Here is a 22,768-nt window from a genome sequence, read left to right as displayed (position 1 = left end):
GCCGGTCTTAAGTGTAACCTTCAGAAATCAAAATTTTTTCAGCATCTATCATGTACTTGGGGTTTCAACTCTCTTGGAATGGTATTCGTCCGCTTCAGCAAACTGTCGCTGCGATCGATGCCCTTCCTCGCCCTACATCTGTTCAGGAACTGCAGGCCTTCTTGGGGAAAATTGCATACTATCACAGGTTTTTACCATCTGCTGCTCCAGTGGCTCAACTGTTGCATCGCCTGTTGCATAATAACATGCCCATTCACTGGTCTGCGTCATGTGGTGCAGTTTTCCAGAAATTGAAGACTATGCTGAAACAGGCCCCGTGCCTCACTACTTATTGACCTGGCCAACATCTTGTTCTTGCCACGGATGCCTCTCAATACAGGGTTGGTGCAGTCCTTGCGCACTGTTTATCTGACGGTTCTGAACAACCCATTGCTTATGCCTCCGAAACGCTCATGGATGCCCAACGAAAATATTCTCAAATTGAAAAAGAAGCTTTGGCTATTATTTATGCTCTTCATAAGTTTGGTGTTTTCATTTACGGATCCAAATTTCATTTTGTTATGGACCACAAACCACTTGTTTCCTTGTTTCATCCATCAACGTCGCTTCCCAACAAGGCTGCACACCGCCTCCAGCATTGGGCTCTTTACTTGTCTCGTTTCAATTATGAGATTCATTTCCGGCCGATGGCTCAACATGCGAATCCTGATGCACTGTCTCGCCTTCCCATGGGTCCTGATCTGGCATTCGATAGGGACGAACTTTTGTGTTTCCACCTGGATGTTGCTGGGCAGTGGGTTGTGGACGGGTTCCCCATCACTGGGGACCGGCTGGCAGCTGCTACGGGTTCTGACCCTACCCTCTCCTGGGTTTTACGCTGTATTCAGGAGGGTTGGCCAGATCATCCATCTGCTAAGACTTCTGATCCGTTGCGGAACTACTACGCTTTGCGCTACCGCCTCAGGGCTAGGGACGGTGTTATCCTCCTTTCCACCGACAATGCTTCGCCGCGTGTTGTGGTACCTGAGTCTTTGCGTGCTTCGGTCTTGCGCCTCCTTCACCAAGGGCACTGGGGTGTCTCTCGCACAAAATCTCTGGCGCGCCATCATGTGTACTGGCCCGGCATCAACTCTGAAATCGCACACATGGTCGCTGCCTGCGGCCCTTGTGCGTCACAGGCTGCCGCCCCGAAGTCATCTTTGTCACCGTGGCCTTCACCTGAGAAGCCCTGGGAGCATATTCATGGTGACTTCGTGGGACCTTTTTTAGGTACTTATTGGCTACTCGGTACTGACACCTACTCTAACTTTCCTTTCATTGTCCGTTGCACGTCACCTACTACCACGGCAACCACAAATGCTCTAGCTCACATTTTCTCTTTGGAAGGCCTTCCCTCTACTCTTGTTACTGATAATGGTCTGCAATTTGTCTCTTCCAAATTTGCGGATTTTTGTGCCCGTCACGGCGTCATGCATGTCATGGCCCCTCCGTTCTATCCACAGTCAAACGGTGAGGCTGAACGGCTGGTCCGCACATTTAAGGCTCAGATGAGGAAACTCCTGACTACTTCTGCTCCTGATGATGCGCTTCTCCAATTTATGGCTTCTTACCATTTCACCCCCACATGCCGGCTGAGCTCTTACATGGCCGACAGCCCTGCATGCTACTTCATCTTCTGCGGCCTTCCACCTCAAGGTCACGGGTGCCTTCGCTTGGCCGGTTCACCGCCGGCGACCTTGTATGGGTACGGGGATATGGCAGGTGGCCAAAATGGAGTCCTGGCCGCATCTTACAACACTGTGGCCGACGTCTGTATGAAATCCAGACAGACACGGGTGTTACAGTGCGTCATTCGGACCAGCTTCGGCCTCGTGTGCCAGCAACGCCTGTTCCGAATGCCGCTACACCACCTTAGGCTCTACCTGACGCTCGGGATCTTGGCACCTCTCATTACTCACAACGCTGCCCTCTCACCATCATCTCGGTGCCAGCACAAGAAGGGATGCCACCAGGAGACATGCCCATGCAGGAACCAGATGACCATCATCTGTCGGAGCAACTCTATTCGCCTCCTTCTCCTACGGACGCCAACACGTCGCCCATGTCTCCTGTTATAACAACCGGACTTGTTCCAACGGGCAGATTGGTGCACCGGGCCCCAGCAGATTCGGCCCCTACGTCTCCTGTCATCTCGACCCGTTATCATCGGGGAGACTTCCGTCGTACGGGAAGCCTCCTCCTCGAGATTTTACGGCCAGTCAAACAACACCTACGGATGTTAGCAATCTACAGGCCACCTCCATCAAGACCAGTGCAAAAAATTCAAAGGGGGGAAAAGTGTTGTGACTCACCGATCTTTCAAAGTGCTGCCGCGTAGTTACGCGTGTCCTCTACATGCGGCGCTGTCTGCCAGCCATGCAGCAGCCGCGCCACCTAAGCGGCCAGCCAGCCAGCGGCCACTAGACTTAGACTCAGTGCTGATTTGAGTGTTACAGTGTACACTCATCTTACCTTGTTTACTTGCTCTGTGGCTTACATGTATTGTATCGTCCTAGAAATATATTTGTTCAACTTGACATTATAACCTAAACTTCATATTAAAAAAATGTGTGTGTTATTGTCATCTAAAATACAGTCTTTTGCATGTCATGAAAAATATACCATCCCAATTACAATTACATTTTCAGGTTGGCGATCACCAATATTGCTGCTATTAAGGACAATGCTACGAACAACGGGGCAGTTCTGTAGCATTAGGTACCAAATCATGTGAGAACTGTTCCATCCTGGTACAGAAATAATTAACTCACTAACTTTGAAGAAACTTGGCATTGTAATGAACTGTTTGAAGTGACAGTGAACTATTTGAAGTGACAGTGAACTATTTACGCATAGCATTGAAAGTGACTGTTACAGTGTCAACTTTTTTTGAGTGACACAGACAAACTGAAATGACACGCAGACAGCAAATGGACAGTACGTAGACAATTGTTCAAAACAGTGCAAATTTTATTGTTTGAAGTATGAACAAAAGTGAGTGGCATAATACACAGAAAGCTTCGACAAATTGAAGAACAAGGCTGCCTGAAAATCATCGATGCCATCCTGAACAGCAACCAATCAGCAAGTGAGCTTGACTGACATCACATCCCAGAGCACAGCAACCAACTAGTGCAGAGCAAACTAGATATAAACAACACAGTGAGCACAGGCAATGGGAGATTACAAACTAGAGTAGCTAGCAGATGACATGACGTAGCCACAACTGATGCAAAAATGTAGAGAGGTAAGTTGACACTGTGTTTGTTTGTTAGTAACTATTCGTACAAATGTGTGACAGTAAGTTAAGGACAGTTTGCTAGACAATGAAGGATAGAGGGAAAACTGTGAATGGACATGAGGAAGAAAGTGTTCTTAGGGACACAATGGAGAGATTTACCTTTGTACATGAACATAGCAATTAAAAGTGAACCTGAATGTGACAGCGGGTTTAAATTGGGGCTACACTTAACTTTATATAATGTTTCGATGAGAGCCAAATTAAGAACTAAATGTCTAGGGTTTCAACACAATGCCAACTGAAGTGGAATGAAGAAATGGACATTTCCAAGTTGACGGAACCAGTTAAAATTAAAAAAGAGTTGAATGAGGAGAGTAGTAGAGTGCAGGATGTATCAGTAAATGATAGTTTTCAGTCCAAACTGCTAAAGTTAATGGGAAAAAAAAGACAAAACCCACATAGAGATTGTTGGTACAAGGGTTGGAATGAAACAAACTAAGAACAAGGTTAATGTAATTAACACTAACGGTACAAAATTGGATAAGTAAACTGAATCTGCAAAAATTTGTGTTGAAAATCAGTTCGGTGTGTGGATTCATAATTTGCAAGACAGTGAAAATTAGCTGTAATAAGAAGATAGAAGCTCTTGATATCTCTGTCTGATTTAACTAATGTAGCACAGACCTGTTCTTTTGATGACAGTAATGAAATGATTTCATATACAAAGCAGGTAAATATTGTTGATATTGGGTAGGTGGGGGTAGCCAACAGAATACTGATGTAAATAATGATGCTTTTGTGTACGTTGGGACCAAGTGTGCAATTGGTAAATAAAAGTGTTGACACAATGCAAATCGTTGATAATTAGTAACAAGGAATGTAAAATGCTATTACTATTGCCAGTGTAGGTCATGTAGTGCTGAAGTGAGAATTTAGAAGCAAAAATTCATCAAAGTACAGAAACCTCTTCTCAAGTTGTCGATAACTGATATGTAAAGAGCATTACAGATAGATAAAGACGTGAACAGTTTGGAAAGAGTAGTATTTAATGAGTGTGTATAAAAAGTTACTTTCCTTGTAAATTTGCAAACAGTATTTTTTGCTGCCAACGTTAAAAAGGGAAATTTGAGTACTTGTGTCAAAGGATAATTTTTAGTGAGAGCATGCGGGAAGTGATTCGGAGTAATAAGAATCAGGAATTAATTTTCAGTGCAAGTGCAATGAGAAGAATTTCAAATGCTAATGTCAAAGAAATAAATTTCAATGTAAATAACATATGCAATGCATTTTTGTTTGCCCAGGGATCAAATGTTCAAAGAATTTGTTGTGTTTTGTATTGATCTGACAAATTCTCTGAAAGACAGTTATTGGACTGCTATCAGTAAAGTAAAATTAGAGGGAAGTACTTTGGGTCAAATTAGTTGTGAACCTACCAGTAAGTAGGAGATTCACTGTTATCTAATAAATTCATTATGTGGCAAATAATGCTTCCCCAAGCTGCCGTGATTTCATTCTTCATCTTTCCTGAATCACTCAACCTCTTCAACTATCCTGTCATCTCATGAGTTGATCAGTAATTGCCTGCAACTTTTGTATGAGCTTTGGTATAAAAATGGGTACAGGTAAATTTTGTGTTGGGGTATTATTTTATATTGAGTTAATGATCACAAGTGATGGAACTATAAGAGGAGGAAAGGATCGACAGTACACACTACATATATCGAACTTCATAAAATTGATGAGGTGTTGTTAACATTTTGGTTTTGAATGTCATAATGAGGATGATTTGGTATCTATAATAATAAATTTCTCTCAGCCAAAATCTGAGGTAATATACAAAAGTTTTGTGCTCAGTGCAATAATTTATCATGTTATAGCACTTGACATATCAGTAAAATGGAATAAATCCAAGATGCAGTTTCCTAAAGTAATATTTGAAACAACAAAGCAACATTTGTATCTGTATTGCCCTTCAGGTCCAAGTTTAAAGTAATATGATGGTACACATTGAAGTAATGATATTTGTAGTATTGATATTTGTCTGTCATCTGGCATTAGGATTTCTTACTGTGGAAATGTGACTCTGTAGAGTCATTTTTTGTATATGAGGGGGCAAAGCAGATGCTTATTCTTAGTTAATGGAGTAACAAAATAAGGGCTTTTTTTTTTCAAATTGATTTTACTTCACTACAGTAGTCAAGCTATACTTGCAGTAAATTACAGGAAGTTTACATGACTAACTTTGGTGAAGCTCAACCACCATTATGAAATGTAACAAGTATGAAATATGTCTGCTATTAATTATGAGAACCTGAAATATAAGTAACCACAACATCTTTGTTATAGGAAACAATACTGTGAATTTATCATGTTAAATTAAATCTTGTTATGCAGCAATGGCAAAGAAGCAACATCATTGCAGTTGATTGCCATGAAGTCTTTGTCTATACAGAGCATTAAGAATCTTAATGTCTTGTATATTGGATTAGGATCAACGTTATCCAACTATTTCCATAACAAACGTGACAAGTGAAAAACTTATCTTATTAATCTTACCAATTCTGCTGTTATTCTGAAACATACATCACTCAAGTATGATGTGGAACCATTAACTGAAGTATCAGAACGCACCTTGATGAAGTGAATGAAATAACAACATCCATGCATGAATACTGTTTATTGTTGTTTGTATTATTAACTTCAAACCAACCAGTCAACTCTGCGACAAAAATCTCCACATCTTTAAGTCTTAAGTCAGAGTTGACCAATTGGTTTGGAGACAATATATACAGATAATAATATACATTGCTCACACACAGATGTCATATTTCATTAACGACATCAAGATGTGACCTGATACTTCAGTTAATGATTCCATCTCATATTTGAGCTATGTATGTTTCATAGTAACAGCAGAATAGCTAAGATTAAGAAGATTTTCACTTGTCGGGTTACTTTTTTAAAGTAGCTGGGCAATACTGATCCTGATCCAACACATACAACATCAAAATTGTAAAGTTCTATATAGGCAAAAGCTTCAGTGAACAATTGCAATAATGTTGCTACTTTGTCATTACCACATAACGAGGTTTAATTTAACATTATAAAGTCACAGTACTGTTTCCTATGCCAAAGGTTTTATGGTTAGATGTTACTTATATTTCAGGTTCTCATAATTAATAACAGACTTATTTCATACTTGTTACATTTTATAATGGTAACTGACCTTCACAAAACTAGTCACATAAACTTTCTGTAATGTACAGCAACTATGGCTTGACTACTATGCTAAAGCCAAATAAATTTGTATAAACTTACATTTAGTCACGCTCCTTAAGGCAGTCATGTCAAATTACAAAATAATTACATGCATCGATGAAATACTAATGTGAAATAATGACAATCTGTTAGGTTGGATACCAATTGTTAGGGAGCCTGACTTTGCATTAGAGCCATTTTTTATTGCGACTGCACTCCTTAGGGTAACGAGGTTAGAACTGAAAGGATTTGGTGGAAAGCACAGACCATTAATGAATAAGGTACAGCTAAATGTGCACAAATGCATATGGTTTTTGTGTAATAAAACATCTTTGCATGTTAAGTAATATGTTAGTATTTTGTACATAAAGAATGACACTAAAAAATGGAGAGATGTCGGAAAGGGTAATATTTGATAAAGTACTAATTATGTACTGCTGCTTATTTTGTTTTACATGCTAATGAGATTTGATAATTGCATTTTTTGGTATTCAGTGCTTAAAGTAATGATGATACATCAAAGCAAAATATTTTTGCCAATGGACTGATAACAATAACACAAAAGTAATACGAGTGTTTTGACAAGAGTGAATGATGAGTGACATTTTGGAAATTTCGTGAGAATTTAATTTTCATGAGAATTTAATTTTCATGTTTAGTGAAGGTATAAGGGGAAAAAAATGAAAACAAGATGGCTGGAATAAAGTAAGTAGACTGTTCATTATTTCAAAAGTAATCACCATAACTGTTAATACATTTATCCCACTGTGAGACAAGACAGTCAAGGCCTTCATGGAAAAATGTTTCCAGTTGCTTACAGAATGTACCCAGACATGCACCTCTTTGTCCAAAGCAAATCAACGGCCACAAAAGTCTTCCTCGGGGCTCTACAAATACTGAAATCACATGGGGAAGAGATTGGTACTGAATAGAGGATGTGTATGAGCTACCCAGCAAAATTTCTACAGCATAGTCAAAACAGCCTTGGCAACATGTAGCCTCAGTGAGAAGCCCTTACGCATCCTCCATAGAGCTTCAATCTGTCCCCATGCAGTTTTCATATTTTTGGAGCCCCAAAGAAAGAAATTTGTGGCTACCGATTTGCTTCAAAGAGGTGCACGCCTGGATACAATCAACATTCTGTATGCAGCCACAAACATTTTTCCATGAAGTCACTGACCATCTTGTGGATAAATGTAGTAACAATTATGGGGTGATTCTTCAGTTTCTCCTGGCGTATTTCTTGCTCGAACAGTCCACGGGTCCACTGCCGGTCCGTAGTATCCAATGGGGACAATATTTCGGCAATCAGACGTGTCGCCATCGTCAGGTGGGCTGACAAACTGAGCTCCTGAGGGCGGGTGGTCGTCTTAAACCCCCCCTCCCCTCACAAAGCTTTCTCTTCACTGTCTGCACGTCAGCGGTCGGTGAGACACTGGCGTCAGCATCAGCGTCTGTGGTGGCGTCGGTGTAATTGCCTCATCCCCCCTAGTCGCCCATTCATTTCCTTTGCTGAGCATCTTCTTAACCTGTTAAGTTGGTAGTTCCACAGTGGGTAATATACGCCAGCCTGTTCGCGGTGGTGTTGCACACTGTTCTCACATTTTCCTTTGCATTTTCATTGTTGAATTTAAATTGAAATTGGGTGGAAATGAATAAAATATATTGCAGAAGTTAACAAAACTGTATTTTCACAATATTACATATCATTTTCAGTGTGAAACATTTTAAAACAAGGTGCTGCAGACAAGGAAACTTTGCATTCTGCGCACCAGTAGGCGCGAAGGCCTTTTCTCGTACACACCACACACCTCCTTGTTGGTCTTTTCTTCGTTGTGGGTGGCAGAAGGTCTGGAAAATGCCTGGCTGTAAGGCATGTTGCTTTTGGTGTTCGAGGTGGGCGTCCTACTGATGTCCCTTGATGTGGTGAAGATATGGTCAACTGTTCACCAAGACTAATCAGGAAGCTCATTCTACTTTGTTCGCCACCATGCTTCTTGTACCGAATGTATGCATTGTACCATGCAATGTCCAACAAGTGGCGGAAAACCTTCTGTTAGTATTTTTTCAGCCTGCTTCTGGCCATTTGGTAGCTTTGTAACTGAGAATCGCACCTATCCACGCCCCCCCATATTCTTGTTGTAGTCAACGACAACTTGTGGCTTTTGAACGATTCCCTTCTTCGAGTTTACATTTACAAATGTATCGTCACGGAAGGTGCTGACCATAACAACGTCTCTTTCGTCTTTCCATTTCATTACCATCTGCTTGCCTTTGTACCCTGTTATGTACTCCCCTTTCTTCAGTTTTTCCTTTTTTACGAAGTCAGGGAACCCCTTCCTGTCTTGCCGCATTGTGCCGACAACATTGGTGTTATTGCTGGCTAGTTTGTCCACCAAATCTGTACTGGTGTACCAGTTGTCAAGATAAATACAGTGGTCTTTCCCAAGTAGATCGTGTGCAAGCTCCAAAAGAATTCGAGAGGTTATTTTTTCATCTGGATAGTGGCTACCATAATTAGTGTCCTTTCCAGTGTAAACAATAAAGTCCCATACATACCCGAAACTGCTTTCACAGAGTTCGTACAATTTGATGCCAAATCTGCTATGCTTTGATGGAATATATTGCTTCCATCCAAGCCGTCCTTTCCAGAGCAACAACGATTCGTCAACGGTGATGTTCCTTTCTGGCATGCACACTGATCTGAATTTACGCCGCAGATGCTCCATAATGGGGTGAATTTTGAATACTTTTCTGCTGATAGTGCCTAGTGGGTCATATGAGGTATTGTCAGCAAACTGGAGGAATTTCAATAGAAGATGAAACCGTTTTCCACTCATCACTTTCCTGAAGAAAGGTGTGTCAACTGATTCCCTCTTTGAAAAGTACACTTTGTGGTCTGGTTTGTGAAGAATTCCTTGAAGCACAAGCATTCCAATAAGTGTTTCTACCTTGTCGCGTGTAGTATTCTGCCACCTGTGAACCCTGGAGCGTGCTGTTAAATTGGGATGAGAAACTATGAACTGTTCTGCATATAAGTTCGTCTGTTTATCTATCATTGTGCACAAAGCATCATCCACAAAACACATAAAACAACTAATCACATTGTTTTGTTTTAGAGGCACAACTGTACCACTATTACCACTGAACAAATATTGAATACAAACTGAACTAGCACACACAAATTCACTAGGTACCGTCTGCTGCAGTAGCGTATCATCGTCAGATGTTCCTGAATTGAAGTCACTTTCACTAGCCTCAACATCTGTATCTTGAAAACTTTCAGAACTGTCACTGAAATTATCGTCACTTTCTAAAAGCAGCTTCTCAATCTCCGAATCTGATAAACGACTTCTTTTCGCCATTGCAAAAGATCACTCACTAACGCTGCGGTAAACACAGACGAGAAAGGTGCGCTATTGCAGCTGCTTCACAGGACGCATTTTCTCCATGCGCGCTCGGGTGGACAACGTTATAACTAGCCTAGAACACGCTGTGTTGCGTGACGAGAGCTGCCATCAAGTGGACGAAGCTCAACTAATACCACAGTGTCAACGGCAGGCTGATAACTCACCATTCCCACTAGCTACTAGCCACAGAACGCAGTGGATGGACATATCCATCAAACCCACTGTACAATAGCAGAGCATGGACGGATATATCCGTCATGCCCACTTAAAAGGCTAATTAGACTCAATGCTGGTTACCATGCCCTGCTGAGGTTGTAGCTCGGTTGATGAGTCCATCCCTGGTATGAATTTCGATAGCCTCTCTAACAATGCTGTCCCAGTATTTACATGTCTGTGCCAGGACCCCGGTAGTCCATTTTGTGATTTTTGGACAAACAGTGCTCTGTGACCGCAGACTTGTTGGGGTACCCAAGTCGAGTGTGCCTCTGATGTCCTTGCCAACGATTTTCGATGGTCCACACTGTCTGTCCAATATAAGTCTTCCCACATTGACACAGAATCTGGTATATGCCAGCCTTTCGCTAACCACGGTCGCCTTTGACACTTCCCAATAATGCTCGCGTTTTATTTGGTGGGCATAAGACAGTTCCTACTTGATGTTTCCTTAATATTCGTCCTATTTTCCCTGATAGTGTGCCAGTATATGGTATATAGACAGTGGCTATCTCTTTCTCTGTGACTTCTTCCGTCTCCACATGCTGTACTGTAGAGGTGGGGTGGAGAGCGCACCTGGTCGGCCATTCCGAGTACCCGTTTTTCCAGAATACAGTTTTGATGTGTTCCAGCTCTTAGGGCAGACTATCTGCATCAGAGATGGTGCACACGCTGTGCACCAGTGTTTTTAGCACCGCATTCCTCTGTGCAGGGTGGTGGCAGCTACATGCTTGCAAATACAGATCGATGTGTGTTTTCTTGCTGTATACCCCGTGGCCCAGGATGTCATCTGCTCTGCTTTTGACTATCACGTCCAGGAATGGTAATCTTCCTTCTGCTTCAGTCTCCATAGTCAATTTGATGTTTGGATGTATGGTGTTCAGGTGTGTAAGGAAGTTCTGACCTCCATGTATTTTCTCTTTAATGGAGAATACTATGAACAAACAGAAGGACTCGCAATGGGGAGCCCACTCTCACCTGTGGTCGCGAATTTCTATATGGAGTACTTCGAGGAGGAAGCTTTGGCTTCATCCAAATGGAAACCTACTTGTTTTCTACGTTATGTGGATGAGACGTTCGTGATCTGGTCCCATGGAAGATAGAAGCTCCTAGACTTCCTTACACACCTGAACTCCATACACCCGAACATCAAATTCACTATGGAGACTGAAGCAGAAGGAAGATTACCATTCCTGGACATCATGGTCAAAAGAAGAGCAGATGGCACTCTAGGCCACGAGGTATACAGGAAGAAAACGCACATCGATCAGTGTGCACCATCGAAGATCGTTGTCGAGAACATCAGAGGCACACTCGACTTGAGTACCCCACCAAGTCTACGGTCGCAGAGCACTGTTTGTCCGAAAATCATGAAATGGACTACCAACGTACCAGGGTCCTGGCACAGACATCTAAATACTGGGACAGTGTTGTTAGAGAGGCTATCGAAATTCGTACCAGGGACGGACTCGTCAACCGAGACTGCGGCTACAACCTCAGCAGGGCATGGGAACCAGCATTTAGTCTAATTAAAAAGATGCTCAGCAAAGGAAACGAACGTGCGACTAGGGCGGATGAGACAATTACACTGACGCCACCACAGACATCGACACCAGCGTCTCACCGACCGCTGGCGCGTGGGCACGGAGTGCAGATAGAATACCTCGCAAGGGGAGGGGATTTAAGACGACCGCCCACCCACAGGAGCTCAGTTCGTAAGTGCACTTGATTATGGCGACATGTCTGATCGCCAAAATATTGTGCTCATTGGACACTATGGACAGGCAGCACACCTGTGGACTGTTCGAACAATAATGGTGCCTACTTAGGAACAATTTACTACTTTGCTTTCCATCTGACTCATTTTCATCTGATTGCCTCTACTATTCTGATTTGAGTAAATTCATTTAATGATATGAAACAGCTTCCATCAATTTAACTTACTACAATTAGTAATTATGTAACAATGTTATGATAATGGATATATACTGTTTGTGGTATGTAAAGATTTATGCTTTGCCGTGTTGGAAAGTGTTTGGAATACAGAGTTGGTTATAGAGGCTCAGTTTCCAATCTCTTTGTATTACTTTACATAATTTTCTGTGTCAGTCTGAAAAGTAAATGTGTATATGAGGTGTGATCAAAAAACTGTGGGAGTTTTTGTTTTTCTTAAAGAATCTTCATTTATTAACCAACATCAACTTTGTACCCTTCAAAGCAATCCCCCTCAGATATAATACACTTGTGCCAGTGTTTTTTACTATCCTGGAAGTGCTTCTGGAATTCACTTCTTGTTATGGTGTTCAACTCCTTCAGAGAATCAAAGTTTAACAATGCAAACAAAAATAGACTTCACTATCTGCAACTTGCCATTACTCTTGCACAGAAAGGAGCAAAGAAATGAGCCATAACAATATCTGACCACTTCTCTTTCAATTACATGTGCTGTCATATGATGAAAGTTGTTGAAATAATCTCCAATTAAAACTATTTCTACTTCATAGATGAATTTCTGAATTGGTAGTATAAGTACTTGGTTGAACTACCAAATACTGCTGTAAATTTTAAAAAAATCAAGAGACAAGGTGCGACCAAAAAGTAATGGGAGTTTGTGTTTTTCTTAAGGAATCTTTATTTACTCATCAACACTAACTTGATCCCCTTTCAAGAAATATCCCTCAGATATAATACACTTGTGACAGTGTTTTGTACTGCCCTGGAAGTACTTCTGGAATTCACCTTTAGTTATGGTGTTCCCCTTCTTCAGCAATTCTGTTTTTTATCTTATCAATGGTGGCAAAACAACATCCTTTCATGGTCCCCTTCATCCTCACGAATAGAAAGAAGTTACAGGGGGCCATGTCTGGTGAATATGGTGGCTGAGGCAACACAATGGCTTTGTTTTTTGTCAAAAGATCATGAACAAGCACTGAGGTGTGAGGGTGAGCATTATTATGATGCAATTTCCACAAATGGTTTTGCTGCAATTCTGGTTGTTTTCTTCAGATTACATCATGTAAACGCCACACAACTTCTAGGTAGTATTCTTTATTGACCGTACGCTCATAAGGCAGGAACTCATGGTAAACTATCTCATTGCAAGCGAAGAAAATAGTGAGAAGAACATTCACATGTAATTGAACTTGTTGATTTTTTTCGGTCTTGGCTCTTCAGGCAGTTTCCATTGGAATGATTGGGCCTTGGTTTCAATGTCATACCCATATACTGTTACAACCTTCCACAATTCTCGAATGATGTCTACGCGACGTCATTTTTGGTCAATATTTAACAATTTTGGAACAAACACATTTCATGGCCAAAACATCCAAAAATATTGCTTGGCATGAGCCAAATGATATGCCGATATCATCAGTAACCTCTCCGATAATCATTCTGCAATTTCACAGAACCATTTTCTTTACTTCTTCCAAACTGTCATCACTAATTGATGTGCTCGGACATTCGGAGCAGTGGGTGTCTTCCAACGTCTTCTCGACCCCCTTTGAAATGTTTGTACCACTCGTAAACTCTTGTCTCTCTCACAGTTAATTAGCCAAAAGACAGTCAACATTCTGAATGCGGTGCTCACTTGATTCCATTTTTCAAGTAAAATTTAACCCAAATTCTTTGATCCATTTTTTGTAAAAAAATAAAAATTTGCCAATTATTCAAAAACGTACAACCTCTTCAGCTGCCAACAGCAAATCAAATACTCAAACCAGCTGAAAATGCAAACATACATCAGGTACATGTGTATCACCAACATAAAAAAAATTGAAAATTGGATATATAAAGTCCATGCAATAAAACAATCTCATTACTTTGGATCAAACTTCATATGTAAAATGTGTCATGGTTGTTAGAGCATATGAAATATTTTCTTACAGGGATAAGTTTACAAATTACTAGTGTGCAAATGTAGAGTTTTTTGTTTGCTTTTCTTTTCATGTATAATGACAGATGGTGACCACCATCAAGGAGTGACAGTGAGCAAAGATGGAACTGTGTCTTGGACCTCCAGTGATGGACTGTGTAAAACCGAATTATTTGAATAGAATAAGTCGATAATAAATAAACTGAGTTATTTGGTCAGTCTAAAATGTTTTTCTTTTGTATATTTGTCAAATAGTAAAAAAACTTTTCTTTCTATATGACAGTACCACAAACCTTATATTTACAAGTTGTGTATAACATGGAGTTACTTAAGCATATTTTGATAATTTTATTGCTGTTTGTAATTTCTTTATATGGTGTGTATAATTTTATAGCTTTTATTGGTGGACAGTTTTAGTATATATTTCATTTACATACGTAATATCTGAATTCATGTTTTATGAAAATTGTACTTACCCCTTGTCTGTGATTCATGTAGGAAGTTAAATATATGATTATCTTGACTTTGGAATACATAGGGTGATTCAGCTACCACCTTCAATCTGATCCATGGAACCCGCACTCCATCCGTAGCAAGATTGGTATCCACACACACACAGTAGCCATGTAATCAATATTAATTCCTTCTCAAAGCTTTGGGCGACTGTTGGCAAATGGAATCACAGTTTCAAAATACAAGTGAGGACTGGCTATGAGCTAAATCGTTTTTTTTTTTTTTTTTTTTTGGGGGGGGGGGTGGGGGGGCGCTGAGATATTCCTTACTTCCTCCATATCATGAAAAGGGTAGTTGCTACTCACCATATAGCAGAGATGCTGAGCCACAGATAGGCAGAACAAAAATATTGTCGCAAAATAAGCATTCAGACAACAAGGCCTTTGTCAGAAATAGAAGAACACACACGCGTGCACCCCCCCCCCCCCCTCCCGCAACCCCCGCTCACCCCCCCTTACACACACACACACACACACACACACACACACACACACACACACACACACATATACACATACACACATTAGTGCAACTCACACAAGACAGCTGAAGCCAGACTACAAGCAGCAGCAACTGCACATGCTGGGAAAGGCAACTGGGTGGGTAAGGAGGCGGCTGAGGTGGGGGAGGGGGGGATAACAGGGTATGGGTGGGGGAGAGTGAAGTGCTGCTGGGGAGAGTGCAGAGATTAAGTGGAGAGAGGGTGGGCAGTTAGGTACAGTCAGTAGATTAGACAAAGGGTGGGGGAGAGGGAGGGGGCAGTGGTAGCAGGAAAAGAGAGAAGTAAAACGACTGGGTGCATTGGTGGAATAGAGGGCTGTGTAGAGCTTGAATAGGAACAGGGAAGAGGCTAGGTGGATTAGGGTAATGACTAATGAAGGTTGAGGCCAGGAGGGTTACAGTCTGTAGGACTTGAGTTCCCACCTGCACAATTCAGAAAAGTTGGTGTTGGTGGGAAGGATCCATATGGCACAGGCTGCGAAGCAGTCATTGACATGAAGGATATCATGTTTGGCAGTATGTTCAGCAACAGGGTGGTCCACTTGTTTCTTGGCTACAGTTTGTCGGTGGCCATTCAAGTGGACAGACAGCTTGTTGGTTGTCATGCTTACATAGACTGCAGCACAGTGGTTGCAGCTTAGCTTATAGACCACATGACTGGTTTCACAGGTAGCCCTGCCTTTGATGGGATAGGTGATGTTAGTGACCGGACTGAGTAGGTGGTGGTGGGAGGATGTATGGGACAGGTCTTGTGTCTAGGTCTATTACAGGGGTATGAGCCATGAGGTAAGGGATTAGGAGCAGGGGTTGTGTAAGGATAGAGGAGTATATTGTGTAGGTTCAGTAGACGGCGGAATTCCACCATGGGAGGGGTGGGAAGGACATTTCTCATTTCAGGGCACAATGAGAGGTAATCAGAACCCTGACGGAGAATGTAATTCAGTTGCTCCAGTCCTGGGTGGTACTGAGTTATGAGGGTAATGCACCTCTGTGGCTGGACGGTGTGGCTTTGGGAAGTGGTGGGAGACTGGAAAGATAAGGCATGGGAGATGTATGTTTGCACAAGTTTGGAAGGATATTTACGGTCTGTGAAGGCTTCAGTGAGACACTCTGTATATTTCGAGAGGGACTGCTCGTCACTGCAGACATGATGGCCACATGTAGCTAGGCTGTATGGAAAGGACTTCTTGGTAGGGAATGGGTGGCAGCTGTCAAAGTGTAGGCATTACTGATGGTTAATAGGTTTGATGTGGACAGAGGTACTGATGTAGCCATTTTTGAGGTGGAGTTCTACATGTAGGAAGGTGGCTTGTTGGATTGACTAGAACCAGATGAAGCGAATGGGGGAGAAAGTGTTGGTGTTCTGGAGGAATGTTATTAGGGTTGCTCATCCTCAATCCAGGTCAGAAATATGTCACCAATGAATCTGAACCAGGTGAGGGGTTTATGATTCTGGGTGCTTAAAAAGGATTCCTCTACATGACCCATGAGTAGGTGTGTGAGTTTTGTGTGTGTGTGTGTGTGTGTGTGTGTGTGTGTGTGTGTGTGTGTGTGCACGACTCATCATGTTTGCTATATGGTGAGTAGCAACTATCCTTCTCAGAATACTGTCACATTCCATCCTGGATTTTCCATTGTTTGATTTTGCCTGACAGTTTCTTCTTTTTTCCATCCTAACCCAGTGCTGTTTTCCTTCATTACTATTTTCTAATGCATTACTACACTCAATGTCTGTCTGTCCTTTCTCTTTTTCCCTATATTTCTCTTGGAACCTTACAAACCACACTGCGCACACTACTTATGAGCCACACTGTATCAACAGTTTTGACTGTGCACAACAGCTGGCTACAAGACCATGCTGACTGTTGGTGCAGCATCTTATTTCCTATATTACTCCCACCGATATCATTAATCCTATACCTTCAAACGGATCACTCTCCCTGCATCACTCCCCCATATTTTCGCATGTTATTTCCTCATGATCTTGTATCTCATCCTACCAACCACTCCCCAACTCCCACTCCTCCATTCTACACCACTACGCACCTCATCCAGTCACATCTGCCGTCCTCATCCTTCACACTTATCCACCCTCAGACTTTCAACCCCCATTATATATATATATATATATATATATTTTAGAGGGAAACATTCCACGCGGGAAAAATATATTTAAAAACAAAGATGATGTGACTTACCATACGAAAGCGCTGGCAGGTCGATAGAAACACAAACAGACACATACATACACACAAAATTCAAGCTTTTGCAACAAACTGTTGCCTCATCAGGATAGAGGGAAGGAGAGGGAAAGACGAAAGGAAGTGGGTTTTAAGGGAGAGGGTAAGGAGTCATTCCAATCCCGGGAGCAGAAAGACTTACCTTAGGGGGAAAAAAGGACGGGTATACGCTCACACACACACATATCCATTCACACATATACAGACACAAGCAGACATATTTAAAGACCTGCGTCTTTAAATATGTCTGCTTGTGTCTGTATATGTGTGGATGGATGTGTGTGTGTGTGTGTGTGTGTGTGTGTGTGTGTGTGTGTGTGTGTGTGTGTGTGTACCAGTCCTTTTTTCCCCCTAAGGTAAGTCTTTCTGCTCCCGGGATTGGAATGACTCCTTACCCTCTCCCTTAAAACCCACTTCCTTTCGTCTTTCCCTCTCCTTACCTCTATCCTGATGAGGCAACAGTTTGTTGCAAAAGCTTGAATTTTGTGTGTATGTATGTGTCTGTTTGCGTTTCTATCGACCTGCCAGCGCTTTCGTATGGTAAGTCACATCATCTTTGTTTTTAATTTTAGTAGGTTTTCGCCTTTCACTATTATCGTACTCCCTAAGATTTCATCTTTTTTCCCCGTATTTCATCTGTTTCATTCTTTTTGTGATTTTTCACGCATATTGAGTGTATTTTTGGGTTTTTTAAATGTAATTCTATGTTATTTATATATTTTTAACATTTTTTTCCCCTCCAGCACGGATCATTGCTCCTGCATCAATACAGAAAAGTTTCCATATCCCTAGCCAGAATCCAGTCCCACATACTGTTCCTGCATTGTTGCTTGTCTCATGGAAAGCTCCCCACATGGCCTTACAAGGAAATTACCGATCTCCGGCTGCCACTGTTCTTTTGAACTGCAAATATTACCTGACAGAAGGACTTCACCAGCTGTCAGATACATCCACCTACAAATCTTGCCACAGAGACCCCATTCCAAAAATCGAGCAGGATCTCCAGTCTCTCCTCCACTCCTTAGTCTCATACCAGAAACTCTCCCCACAACCATCTCTCTCCTCGCCCCTACCACACCCCACACTCCTACATGCTTACTGAAGTCTATAAACCCAACCACCCAGGATGCCCAATTGTGAGTGGTTACTGTACCCCCACTGAGAGAATCTCTGCTCTCGTAGACCAACACCTTCAGCCTTCCTATATAAAATAATTTCCTCCACCGACTCTCCACAGTTCCTGTTCGTTTACCACACAGTTCCCTGCTCATCACTATTGAGCCACCTCCCTTTACACTAACATCTCTAATGACTATGGCCTCACTGCTATTGAACACTCTTTCCCAACACCCAAATGATTCCAAACCAACAACATCCTTCCTAGTTGTCATGACCAACTGTATCCTCACCCACAATTACTTCTCCTTCGAAGCAAATCCGGGATGCGACTATGGCCACCTGCATGGCACCATCCTATGCCAACCTATTTGTGGTCCGTCTAAATGAATGCTTCTAACCATCCAGAATCCTAAACCCTTCCCCTGGTTCAGATTCCCTGATGTCATCTTTGCGATCTGGATTGAAAATGAGGACACACTATCCACATTCCTCTAGAACCTAAACACCTTCTCCCCCATTTGCTTCACTTAGTCCTAGTCAATCCAATAAGCCACCCTCCTACACTTTGAACTCCACCTCAAAAACACCTACAGCAGTGCCTCTGTCCATATCAAACCTAGAAACCATCAGCAATACCTACACTTCGACAGCTGCCACCTGTTCCATGTGAACAAGTCTATTCCATACAGCCTAGCCACCTGTGGCCATCACATCTGCAGTGATGTACGGTCCCTCTCGAAATATACTGAGGGTCTCACTGAGGCCTTTACAGACTGTAATTATGAAACCAACCTTGTAAAAAACCAATGTCCCATGCCTTATCTTTCCAGTGACCCAACACCTCCCACAATCTCACTGTCCAGCCACAGAGGAGCATCCCCCTCATAACCCAGTATCACCCAAGACTGGGTAACTGAATTACATTCTCTGTCAGGGTTTTGATTACCTCTCGTTGTGCCCTGAAATGAGAAATGTTCTGCCCACTATCCATCCCACCCCACACACAGTGGTATTCTGCCTACACAACATACTCATCCATCCCTGCACAACCCCTGCTCCCAACCCCTTACCTCACATCTCTTCTACCTGAAAAAGTAGTCATGTGATCTACAAGCTAAGTTGCAACCACTGCACTGCATTCCATGTGCACATGACAACCAACAAGCTGTCTGTTGGTATGTATGCCACCAGCAAACTATGCCCAAGAAATAACTAGACCACCCTCTCACTCAGCATGACATTCTTCATTTCAATAACTACTTCACAGCTTGTGCCATAAGGATCCTTCCCACCAACACCAGCTTTTCTGAATTGTGCAGATGGGAACTGTCCCTCCAATATATCCTCCTTCCCTGTAACGCTCCTGGCCTAACCGTCGTTACTCATTGTCCTCACCCATCTAGCACCATCCCTGGTACCATTCCAGCTCTACACAGCCCTCTATTCCACCAATGTACCCAGTCTTCTTACTTCTCTCCTTCTCTGCTACCCCCCTCTCCCTACCCTCCCCCACCCTCCGCCTAACCTACTGACTGCACCTAGCTGCCTTTTGCTCTCTCCACCTCGTCCCTGTATGCTCCCCACTGTCACTCACCCCTACCCTGCTATCCCTCCCCCTTCCCAACCCAGCTTCCTCTTTACCCTCACCCAATTGCCTCTCCCATCATGCACTGCTACTGCTGCTGCTGCCCGTAGTCTGGCTTCAGCTGATCATGTGTGTCCGATTTGTGTTTGCACGTGTGTGGGGGGGTCTATTTTTGATAATAGAGACGTTGTTGGCTGAAAGCTTCTTCTGTGACAGTCACTTTGTTATGCCCATCTGCAGCTCAGCATCTCTGCTATATGGTGAGTAGCAACTATCCTTTTCATAGTGTTGTTACATTCCATCCTGGATTTTCCATTGTTTGGTTTTGATTTTGTTTTTACTTCCTCCATTCTTATCCAAGTGTCTCCAATCTTTCTTTGTGTAATTAGCAGTGTAGTCATGCAGGTTTGATTGTCTCTGTAACTTTACTCTGTTTATAGTACCTAACCATTCATAATGGCTCAAAAACACTGCCTTATAAAGTGTGTTTCATCGGAAACAATGAAATTAACACGAGATATCAAAATGGGAGGTTTTATGCAACCCCATATGACAGAACAATGTTGTTGGCCAGTTCTCTCTGGAGATGTGAAGCACATTGTCAAAATGTTGCAGCATAACTGGTAGAATATACAGAGACATCTTAGACCTATTGTACAAATTTTGTTTATGAAATTACATTAGCATATTAATGCAGTGAGTCATACATTCATATTTTCAGCTCTAAGAAGGAACTTATATCTATTATGTGGCTGTCACCTGTCTGGATAACACTCCTGAAACAGATGTAGTGCAGGTTGTATAAAATGGATCAGTACAGGCAGCTGAATCACCCTTTACACCCTATCTGTACAACCAATGTACGGTTATGTGACAAAGCAGGTGGATCCTTTGTTATGTTTTTCTACTCCAAAAAATAATCAATATTTTTTTACTAATTTTTATCTTCTTTCCATTACAGCTATATTACTTAAAAGTTACAATTACTTGAAGTTAGCACTGCTGTTTGCCTCATATAGAAACCTTTTAGCTAATACTTATATTTCAGGAAAGTGGCCTATACTATTCAAAAGTTTAGGATTCACACTTTCCTGTAAAGTGTTTTAAATTACCTAATGCTAATTATCTTATACAATAATTAACATCAAAGTTTCTTGCTAAGACCATTTTGCACTGCTGATTTTGTAGTAATCGTGGCTAGATTCCAACCTTTACCTAACATCTTTTGTTACATTAATTTTTCTGTTCCGTCTGACTTCAGTAAAATTAATTAACTCACTAATTAATAATTTCATGTGTTTTGAAATATTGCACTCATTCATATAAATGAGGGGATTCACAATGGCATAAGGATAATAGTTCCATATATTTTTCTAAATTGCTGAATAGCAACATTTTCTATAAAACAAAATCATATTAGTTCATGTAGTGCATCAAAAGCAGTTAATTCCAAACTAGCCATTTTTCAAACCATTAGTAAGTTTCAAAAAAAAAACTTCATTCCTACGTCAGTCTCAGTCATGAAAGGGTCAGTCTGCAGTCTGAAAGTAAACAAGTAACATCTACGTCAGACAGGTGCTCATTGTTGAATCATTCCGCAGTAATGTGCATTATATAATGGAATATATGCACATTGGCAACCGCAAAACTGAAAAACTTTAATGTTAACTACCAACAAGTGATATCTGTAATCTAAACAAATGATTTTTTTAAAAAGTGAACTGCAATGTGATCAACAAGTACTGCAGACTACCATCGTCGTCATAGTGAACTGTTGTTCGACTCAGTGATTCATATTCTGCGCTGTCTTAAATGGACCACTGGACTGTAATTATACTCATCAAATTACTGAAGGACTGTGGTAAATTTGAACTGTATCATGGTAAATGAGAGCAGTGATATTTTCGTACAAGTAGAGACATTGTTTTATGCCACAACAGAACAAATTATTTCCCACTGTAATTGTGCATGCTGGCTTGTAGACTTGTGCTGATTATTTTTCATTGCATAAAGACTGGCCACTTTAATTAATAACTGAACTTTACATGAATAAAATGTGTGTGTTACTGTCATTTAAAATATTCTAATGCTATGAACAAGTCAGTTCTGTTGCACATATTTTTCTAGCATGTTAGTGTTGAGGATCCAGGTATTCGGCACTTCAATAAATTGTAACATGAATAAAATTGATTTGATAGTTCAATCTATTTGTTTGTTTCATAACTTTATAAGGATATACGAAGGTGTATACATTCTAAGTCATCTGTGCAGCACAATGTAGACCATCCTCTTTGAGAAAACAATGTTACTGAGTTGTGTTATCCATTCTATAACTTCTTTCTGAGCCCATGTAGAGCATTGTCTTTTCAGAACAAAGTATATATGTTCTTTACCTACTACTGAATTACAGTCTCCTATCACAATTCAATTTCTATCCCTCAACTAGCTGAATAATTTATTTTATTTCAGCGCACAGTTTTTCAATCTCTTCATTATCTGCAGAGCTAGTTGGCATATAAGCATGTACCATTGTGGGAGGTGTTGGCTTTGTACCTGTCTTGGTTGTGATAATTCATTCACTATGCTCTTCATAGTAACTTATCCACACTCCTATTTTCTTACTCATTATTAGACCTACTCCCTACTTGATCTGGTATTTATAACCCTGTACTCAACTGACCAGAAGTCCTGTTCATCCTACCACTGAACTTCACTAATGACCACTACATCTAACTTCAACTTATCCATCTCCATTTATCGATTTTCTAACCAACC

The 22,768-nt window shown here is 41.4% G+C and overlaps 1 protein-coding gene across 1 annotated transcript in view; it reads right to left on the bottom strand.

Moving 5' to 3' along the window:
- Nucleotides 1-22,768, bottom strand: part of LOC126470228 (oxysterol-binding protein-related protein 1-like) — a 404,325-nt gene that overhangs the window by 322,328 nt on the left and 59,229 nt on the right. The gene's annotated exons all lie outside the window — the stretch shown is intronic.

The sequence above is a fragment of the Schistocerca serialis genome, chromosome 1 (assembly GCF_023864345.2).
Source record: "Schistocerca serialis cubense isolate TAMUIC-IGC-003099 chromosome 1, iqSchSeri2.2, whole genome shotgun sequence".
Lineage (NCBI taxonomy): Eukaryota > Metazoa > Arthropoda > Insecta > Orthoptera > Acrididae > Schistocerca > Schistocerca serialis.
Note: the sequence above shows the minus strand (reverse complement) of the source record. Positions and strands in the feature narration are given on the sequence as shown.